Here is a 9,767-nt window from a genome sequence, read left to right as displayed (position 1 = left end):
CACAAACGGCAAAAAATAAATTACAGAGAATTTTTAAGTCTTATTTGGAAAACAGATATCTCAGAGGTTGATCAGACAATGCTAGCATATATATTCAGTGTGGGCTGGGCTCCATCACAAATTGGAAAACTCAGAAGACAAAACCTCTGATGCTGGTGACTGACCCAGGTTGGATCCTGACATATTTTCAGTTTATAAGCCTTAAAGATTGGCTTCCTTTTTTAAGGAACAAAGTGTGGCTCATTTCTAGTCTCATTGTTAGTATAGTTTCATAGATTCAACCTCACATATTTAGTTTTGCTGATAACAGAACTCCAATATTTGGATTAGAAATGAATCAGTAAATCAATAGCCTTCTATTTTTCATTGTATAGAAATCAGTTGTAATTGAGGAACCTCAGGAGAGAGAAAGAGAGAGAAACCTCAGGAGAGAGAGAGAAAGAGAAAGAGAGAAAGTTTGTAAGATAGAAGGAATTTTAAAATCACATGAAAAGTCATTGTAATATTTTACTTTTTCCTACGTTTTTAATTTTTTTTTGTTTAATTTATTTTTTATTTTTTATTTTCATAACATATACAATACAATACAATACAATAGTAGAGTTGGAAGGGACCTTGTAGGTCTTCTAGTCCAACTCCCTGCCTAGGCAGGAAACCCTATACCGTATATAATATAATTATATGTATACTATTACATAGCCCGCATTGTTTATTATTAAATGTTTACATCGATTCATCTTACCATCAACTCCCAAAATATTAGCTCTTCTGCCCTCCATACACCGTATTTGTCCTTATCCCTCACTTTCTTCTCCCTCTCTCTCCTCCCCCACTCATCTTCCTTTCTTCCCTCTGTCATCCTTCCCAGTCTACTTCCCCTTCCTCTCTCCTTCTCCTCTCCCCCCTTTCTACTCCTTGTTTCTCTCCTCCTCTTCCTCCCTCCTTGCCCTTTCTCCTATTCCTCTCTTCTTCCCTTACCTCTCTCCTTTTCTTCCCACACTTCATCTCATTTACTTGGTGTATTTCAGCTTCTGAGCAAACTCCATTTTATGTTGATGGTCTGTGTAGTTCCTTTTCGATATACATATTTAATTTTAACATATATTTTCCTCCTTTCTTAAAAGAAAAAAAAATAGAACAAAAAAGTATACATATATAGTCATTGTACTTTTAAAAACCTCTCCCTCCCCCAGCCTAATTTTGGTCGAAATGTAGACCTGGTTATAATTCCCAGATATTCTCATCATTATTTTTATATAAGTATACATCCTTACGCACCCCCAATTTGTGATTCTGTCTTTAAATCGCAATAGTTTTCCATTGTAGATATATTCCATGTTCCCTCTCCATTTTTCCATATCTTGAGATAAATTACCCTTAAGTTGTCTATAAATGACAAACCTCACTGTTCAATGTTCATTACAATTTTCTTAATCTATTATGTAAAGTAACAAGTAGTAAACATCTCACTTTATTCATCATCTTAAAAGTCCTATATATATTCATGTTTCATATATTTTAACCCATGTTTAGTTGTCCTTCTGTTGTCATTTTCAGTCAATTCACAGCTCAGTTTAATTATCATGTATAAAAGTGAAACACAAACCTCTGCTTTACAACCTCCCCATATCAGTTTCATATTTATCCATATTCCATATATTTTAGCCATTTTTAGTTATCTTTCCATTATTATATTCAACTAGTTAACAACTCCATTTTATTGTCATATTTAGGGATAAAACCCTTATCTTGCTTTTTATTTTCCCATATCTAAATATCTGATTTTTTTCCTAGTAAATCTTTTGTCCCACTTCTTTGTTCCTGTCTTCTCCCTTTTCTTTGTTTTAACACCTCCACTCCCATCAATTTTCCCCAGGCCACCCTCACAAGCGTATTTTATATTTCTCTTTCTTGAGGCATAGCCTCCTATTTCAATTTTCCTTATGGTGCTAAGAACCTGCAAAACCACTTTTTTTCTGCTTTTTATTCCCTTTTGTTGGGACACCTCCTCTTTTTGCAGTTTTTACAGTTTTTCCTATACCATTGCCAAGACTGATGAAGTTTTTTGTCTGCTTTTTATTTCCCTCCATTTATCCCCCTTCGTGCACACCCCCTTCTTCTTCTTTAAATTCTTCTTTAGATCTCTGCTTCCCTAGGTTCAGAATTCTATTTAGACTTAATTTTAATGATCTATGCATATTTTTTATAATTTCATGTAGTTCTTCTAATTCCCAGTTTTCCATGATGTCCAGTTCCAAAGTTATAGTTAGTTATACAATTCTTGTTTCAGAGTTCTAATCCACCTTAAATTTATCTACTTCATCTGCTGTCAGGAAGAGCCATGGGAGCCATCTTAGTCTTTTGTTCTTCCTTAATATCCAGTTCCAAGATTGCCATTAGTTATACAAATCTTATTTCAAAATTCTGGTCCACCTTAATTAATCCAACTACTTTGAAACCAGAAGAGAAGTTGACGCCATCTTAATCTTTTGCAGAAGAAAAAAGAAGAGAGAGGAGGGGGAAAAACCCTTCGCATTTCCCAGGTCTGAGACTGATATTTATTCTTTCCTTTAATAACTGCTCAAAATAAATCACTTGTGAGAAGCTTGTAATCAGCCAAAAGTTTTTCTTTGCCTCCTGCTTTTCCAAATTCTGATTTATGGCAGTTAGTTAATTAAAACTTCCTACACAGTCAAGGTTAAGTTATCTGTTATCAGTAAAAAGATGCGCTTTTTTCTTGATTATGTTAATTGGGAGAAATTCAAACAAAGTGAAAGTAAATTTTTTGGGATATTGGTTTCTATTTCAAATTCAAAACCAAATGTAAAGTTTATGATTGAGTGGGTTTGTCACTTCTCTGCTTTCTATTCTTCTGTCCGAAAGCATTTCAACAAAGAACTTCGGGGGGGGGGGGTGTTACAACCTCCTCTTTCCTTTCTTCTTTTTCTTTTGGAAAAAGAAAGTCTCGATCTGACCATCAATATTATTTATGTTTTCGAGATTTCTTTGCCTTTTCCAGGTTTAATTTATAGTTGTGGGTTAGATAAATTTTCTTACCCAGTCTTTTATCTCTTCCACTCCCCTCCTGTTCCATTCGCCTTGACCAAAAATCAGCATCTTGTCAGCCATGTTGAAGGCTGCTGCCTTGACTCGGATTCATAGGCAAATCTCTGACCTGCGAAGGACTGTTGCTTCCCTCTGGGTCTGATGAGATGCTGTCCTTCTTCACCCTCACCTCCAGTGGGGGTTCTGATCCAGAAAAGGATCCCCGAAGTTGGTTTGTCAGACAGGGCTCATGTGAGGCTCTTCAGAGCTCACATCCTCCACGTCTGTCCAGCTGGAGAAACTCCTGTCAAATCCCTTCTTTTTCCTACCTTAAGTAGTGTAATAAAATGAAAAAAGAGATGGGCAAACTTGGAAAGCTTACAAATGGGAGGTAAGAAGATCTCAACGGTGATAAGCAAGCAATGCATTGTTTGTTTTGTGGGTTAGTTTGTACAAAACACAAACACATTGTTTATTATAGAAAATAGAAAGAAAAGAATGTAAAAGTTCCCCAGTTACAATTAGATCTTGCCCAATCCAGCATCATTTGCTCACATTGGTCAACTAGATACTTTAGGCTTGCAAACAAGATTTCAATTCCTAGGTATTCCTCACTGTTAGATCCTAGCAACTAATAATTGATGTCCTTATTGTGTCTGAATTTCAAGATTCAGTCCCCATCAATGACAATTTTTCCATTTTCAACTGCATTATGTATGTATGTATGTATGTATGTATGTATGTATGTATGTATGTATGTTACAACACCTGGTATGCCCAAATATGGGAGGGAGCTCACTACTCCCCCTTTCTGTCCTTCGGCTCATTACAGAAGACCATCCAGGCAGAAAACCATATTTTTATTTTTAATGTTGCCCTTTTATATTTGTGTTGTATTTGTGCTGATAAATAAATAAAGGGAAACTAGTATAGATCTATTTCAAGCTATTTAGCTCTCAGCTGGCTAGCTGATGAGAGCTAAATAGCTTGAAATAGATCATATATATATATATATATATATATATATATATATATATATATATATATATATATATATATATATATATATATATATATATATATATACATACATACATACATACATACATACATACATACATACATACATACATACATATATATATATATATATATATATATATATATTTGTGTTACAACCCCTGGTATGCCTATATATATTTGTTTTCGTAGATTTTCACGTGTGTAGGTATGCTGGTTTTGTTGTATTCGGGTCTTCTCCCATGTAAGATTGAGATTGTCTTTGCAACGTTTCGGCAAGATCTAACCTGCCATCTTCAGGCTCAGGCTTAAAATGGGAGCGGAGCTGCCGTCTTTCTGTAAATCTTGGTGGGAGGGGATGGGGTGCTGGCTTTGTTTCAGTAAGTGGAATGATTGGTCGTGTGGTTGTATCATGATTGGTAGATTGGTGCTGATTGGTGCTGGCTGTGTGTGCATTGTTGTTTTGTATTGTAACGGCTTGGGTGGTGGGTGGTGTTCGTTTGTTGGCTAGGGCTGGTTTCCAGATGTTTGATAGGCGGGAGATATCATCACGTTTATTCATGTTGTGGGGGTGTTTCTCTATTTCGATGGCTTCCATAATTATTCTCTTGTTGAGTTGTTCTGTTTTGGAGATTAACCTGGCTCCTTCAAAGTTGATTTCATGTCCTGTAGCTTTAAGGTGCTGGAAAAGGGAGGAAGTTTTTTCTTTTTTTCTTACTGCGTTCTTGTGTTCTGTGATGCGTGCATTTATCCTCCTGTTTGTTTGTCCTATATATATTGCCGGGCAGATTTTGCATGGTATTTCATAGACTCCTTGGTTTTCTAGCTGGATTTTGTCTTTAGGGTTTCTTAAGATGTTGGCTATTTTGGGGTCAGTGGTGAAGGCTGTCCTGATATTGTGCTTCTGGAGAATTTTGCTGATTTTATCTGTGGTGCCTTTGATGTAAGGGAGGAGGGCGATGCCATTTTCCTGTTCTGTGTCTTGGTTTTTTGGGGGAGTCTCCTTTTGGATTAGGTTGGAAGACAATCTCAATCTTATACGGGAAAAGACCCGAATACAACAAAACCAGCGTAGATAGATAGATGATAGATAGATAAGTTCTTCTACAGCCAGAATGGGGACTTACCAAATGAAGAACTCTAAATCCTTAACAAAATAACATGTTACACATATCATTAAATTTAGAAGAATGATCTAAATGTATGGAATTTTTTTTTTGTTTTTATATACAAATTAATTATTCAATGGACTCCATTCAGACATCACAAACACAACTAAGTCATTTTAAGATTAACGTGAATTAATGTTGCCGTTATAATCAACTGATTTAAAAAGTGCTCATCATCAAAAGCTTAAACTTAATTCTATCCCATCATAATTATATCATAATTTAATAAGAAGAAGAAATAAAATTTTTGACTCATGATGTGAAAACAGATGGCATGTTTTTTCTCTTCTGGTGTGGATCTCTAAAGCCAAAAAAAAGGGAACCAAACTGTGTTTCTCTATTAACTAGTAAAAAAAAAACCACATTAAATTTAGAACCTAAATAAGGATTATTTATTTGAAATATGGAATGAATGGCAAGCTTACAGACATACAATTGTTTCCGTTCAAGATTATACACACACACATGTATTTGTGTTACAACCCCTGGTATGCCCAAATACACACACACACACACACACACACACAGTGAGATTTTTATCTAATAGTGCAAGTAATCATACCACTACAATATTTATGGCCATTTTAGAACAACTACAAAATTACTTGAATTATTTTAAATGTTAATATAACAGATGAAATTAATGAATTCAGAGAAGAGAGTTCAATACAAAACAACTTGCCACTTTCTATTTTCAAAATAAACACAAATTCTTGGAAACTATATAGTGTTTCTTCACTATCTAGTGTGGTGTGTGAATGCCAGTAATTCACAGGAGATAAATAAAGGGGGGGGGGGCGGGTCAGGACAAGGACAAAAGAAGGTTATGGGGGAAGACAGGAAAATGGTGAGCTAACTTAACCTGGAAGTTGAATGCTGTATGTTAATCTAATTATTATGTGGTTAGCAATTCATTCCAAGACTTTTATTTCCCAGAGTTCTTTGTGGAGAAGTTATCCTATTAATTTCTTTTGAATCTGGTCTATATAAGCTTTAAATATTGACAGGTACTTCATGAGATTTAAGTCAATGGCTTTGATTGAAAGCAAGTGAAGCGATTGAGGGAAGATGTAGATTTATCTGGCAGCAATATGCCCTCGAAACTAAATGGAAGCTTTCCAGCTGAGATATTTGCAGGGTGCCTTGGACTTGCAAGGTACAGAATATCTCTTTTTAGAATGAGTATTTTTAAAAGTTACTGGAAGTGCTAATTAAACAATAATTGCTTTTTTAAATTTATATGTGTCTCATCTTTCAAAATCCAATTTTTTCAATAATGAAACCATTTGTGCGTGTGCACATGCATGCTCCAAATCATAATATTTAAATATTCAAAGTTAAGGATATATCTATTTATCTTCCCATTTTTCCCATCTATCCTTTCATCTTAATTTTGTAGGGTCTCCTTTGGACATACTCTATTTCAATCTCACAAGCTATGACAAGAAGACAGATTGACGCTTGGATCATCATAAATATGTGGGAAAGGTATTTGATGAGCAAGCCAAAGACTCAGAATTGATGAGTATTTTGTGTTGATGTTAAATTTTTATTGCATATCTTTAAGATGCTTTTCATTTTTTTACTCCAATCTAACACAAGTTCTTCATCTGGTTATTTTAGGGTTTTTTTTTTATTTACTGTGTCTATTTTAGGGGTTTAAAACTTATATTTATATTAGCTTTGTACAGTTCTTTTAATTGCATTTTAACCTCCTCCATGCCAACTGTACATATTTAACTTTTTTATTGTATTTTGTTATATTCTGTATGGACTGTACACCGCCCCGAGTCCCTTTTGGGAGAGGGGGCGGTCTAGAAGCATCAAATATAAATATAAATATAAATATAAATAAATCTACTCACTCTATCTGCCTGCCTATCTACCTACCTACCTACCTACCTACCTACCTATCTATCTATCTATCTATCTATCCTGGAGAGCTGACTGATGGTCAGGTATTTCTTAGAAGAAATCAGTGTAAGAATGGAAATATCTGTAATGATCTCTGAACTACTAGGGAGGGATCCAAGTTGCCAAGAAGAGGTCAGTACTGCTTAGCTAAAAGTAATGAAAAACTGGTTATCAAGGAATGTGTGCAGTGAAGCCCTGTTAAATAAATCATCTTTTAATTCAACCTTTGTTCATTCAAAGTGCAACTGTGCTTACCTTTAGCAGTTCAGAGCATGAGATACTAGAGATCATTCTGAGGACTGTGCACTATATATGCAGGTAAGACTCTTGTTACCTTTTTTTCCCAATTCTGAGGGGGAAGAACAGGAAGGGAAAGGAAGCTGAAAGTACTTTTTTCCTCCAAATATTAAATATAGTTTTGCATAAAGTCAAATTATTGTCAATAATTACCAAATATGCTTTTAATGTATGAAGGTTTGAAAGATACTTGTTGGCTCTAATACTCATATTTGGAAGACCATTGGGTATATCTATGTACAGAATAGGATTATGCTTCCCTGCACAGAGGTCTTTCATAGTCATATATTCATTCTTTCTTATTCTGCCTTTATAAATTCAAGGAAGCCTAATTATGAATCTCGCCTCATTTTATAATCATAACAGCAAACCTGTTGCATAGCTAGAAAAAAATTGATAGTGATTGTCCAAAAGTCACCAGTGAGATAATAGTAAACATATTTAGAGGGTAGATCTTTAGAAAAAAAATCTACTCCTACCTGTATAAATATTCAGCATAATGTTTCAGGGTTTGATAGAAAATGCTCCCAAGAAGTCTAGGGATCTTTTAGAAGGCTCGGATGAGTGGACAGGGCTTTTATAAAGGAGTCAATTTATTTTTTTTAACAATCTTTTAAGGAGACTAAAAGCATCAGCTATCTTATCCATTGTTCAAATGGAAAGAAAAATAGTGAAGAAAATCTGAATGCTACCTAGTCAATTCAGTTCAATTTATTTGTGGCCAAAAGTCATTCGATCAAACAGTTCAACAAACATTCATAATAGTCTAATATTCTGATTCTTGTTAACCTCACTTCTTGATCTAAGAAAAATCTTCCACATATTAACCATAATTCTTAATATATTAACTAAGTCAACAAGATTATCGTGCATCCGGAGCAAAGGAAGAGTGAGCAAAGTACATATTGTTGCAAAACACTAAATTAGCAGTATGATTACTAGCAATAGAGTTTTAGAAGACAACAGTGTAAACAGCAACACATTAAGCTTTCTATTGCCCTTGAAAGATGCTGTACTTGATCTTTCACTTCACACTGTACTTTAAAAATAAACAAAAATGGTTTAAGAGAATCACTTTGGCTTTGGCTTGACCTCAGAAAAATTATAAACAAAAAAAAAACATGTTCCACTCAGTTCTCTGTAGGTCTTGGGTATTCACATGGCTATCTTAGGTGAAGTTGAAGAAATCCTAAGGTATAAAGTTAATAATATGCCTTGCTCTCTAGAAGTCATAAATAACAATATAAGAACTAATGGGATGTATAATAAATTATGCCTTCATGCTTCCTAAAGACTGAAAAATGTTGACTTAGAAACTAAGGACTATAATTTTAACCTACCTGAAGTAGAGAAGACTCTACTTCAGCATTTCTCAGTTCAGTTCACTGCATAATATCTAAGTAGTTCATCTTACTTAGTAAGATGCTATCTTCATCTTACTACTTTCATCCCCTTATCGAAGTGTAGAATTAAGACAGGCACTGAATTGATTATCTATATTTTCATATTAACATTTCCTTTGAGCCAAGCTTGATTCCTAGTAATTTCATGGGCAAGTATCATAGCTTTCTCTGCAACAATGCAGCAATTATTTGCCACTGGGGTCTGCCCTGGATTGTTGGCAGCACAAGGAAACAACAGCCAATGACCTAATGGCTGGCCATTGGGGTTCCATCAACATCCCAATCAACAACTAAAAAGCCACAAACAACCAGGTACCATATAAATACCGCACACAGAATAGCCCAAAGCCCAGACTCTGCTAGGGAGAAGTTTCCTGAGGATGGGCTCCAGCACAAATTTGAAAACTTGAAAGGCTAAATCTTTGGTCTGGTGACCAATTCAAATTGGATTCTGCCCTGGATTGTTTTCCATTTTCCATTTCCTAATCTGGTTTATAGTCCTAGCATTTCCAGTTTGCTTCTCTTTCAACTACTAATTACGTCCAAACCCGTTTAGCTTCATGAGATCAGCCAATATTGTAAAATATTGTGCAATACAGTACAAATAAAAATTAAAAGAAGGTATGTACTAGCCATTATAAAAATGTTAGATGAGAAAGAAATTCAAGATTGCCCTGCCTGGATTTGTGTGTGTGTGTGTCTGTATATGTGTGTGTGTATGTGTGTAGAAATAAATTCTAGTGTTGTACCCTGTGACAATATAGTTACAATAAGTCTGAGCTGACCTACTTTGAAGAGCTGACAAATACAGGCTCTGTACTGCAATACAAACAAAATATTATTGGGTTTAAATTATATTGAACTCATTCAAATCTCCTTCTAAGAAAATATCTGTAAAATGTTATGATAAATTCATTAT

This window comes from Natrix helvetica (assembly GCF_964273705.1).
Source record: "Natrix helvetica genome assembly, chromosome: 4".
NCBI lineage: Eukaryota > Metazoa > Chordata > Lepidosauria > Squamata > Natricidae > Natrix > Natrix helvetica.
This window is presented reverse-complemented; position numbering follows the sequence as displayed.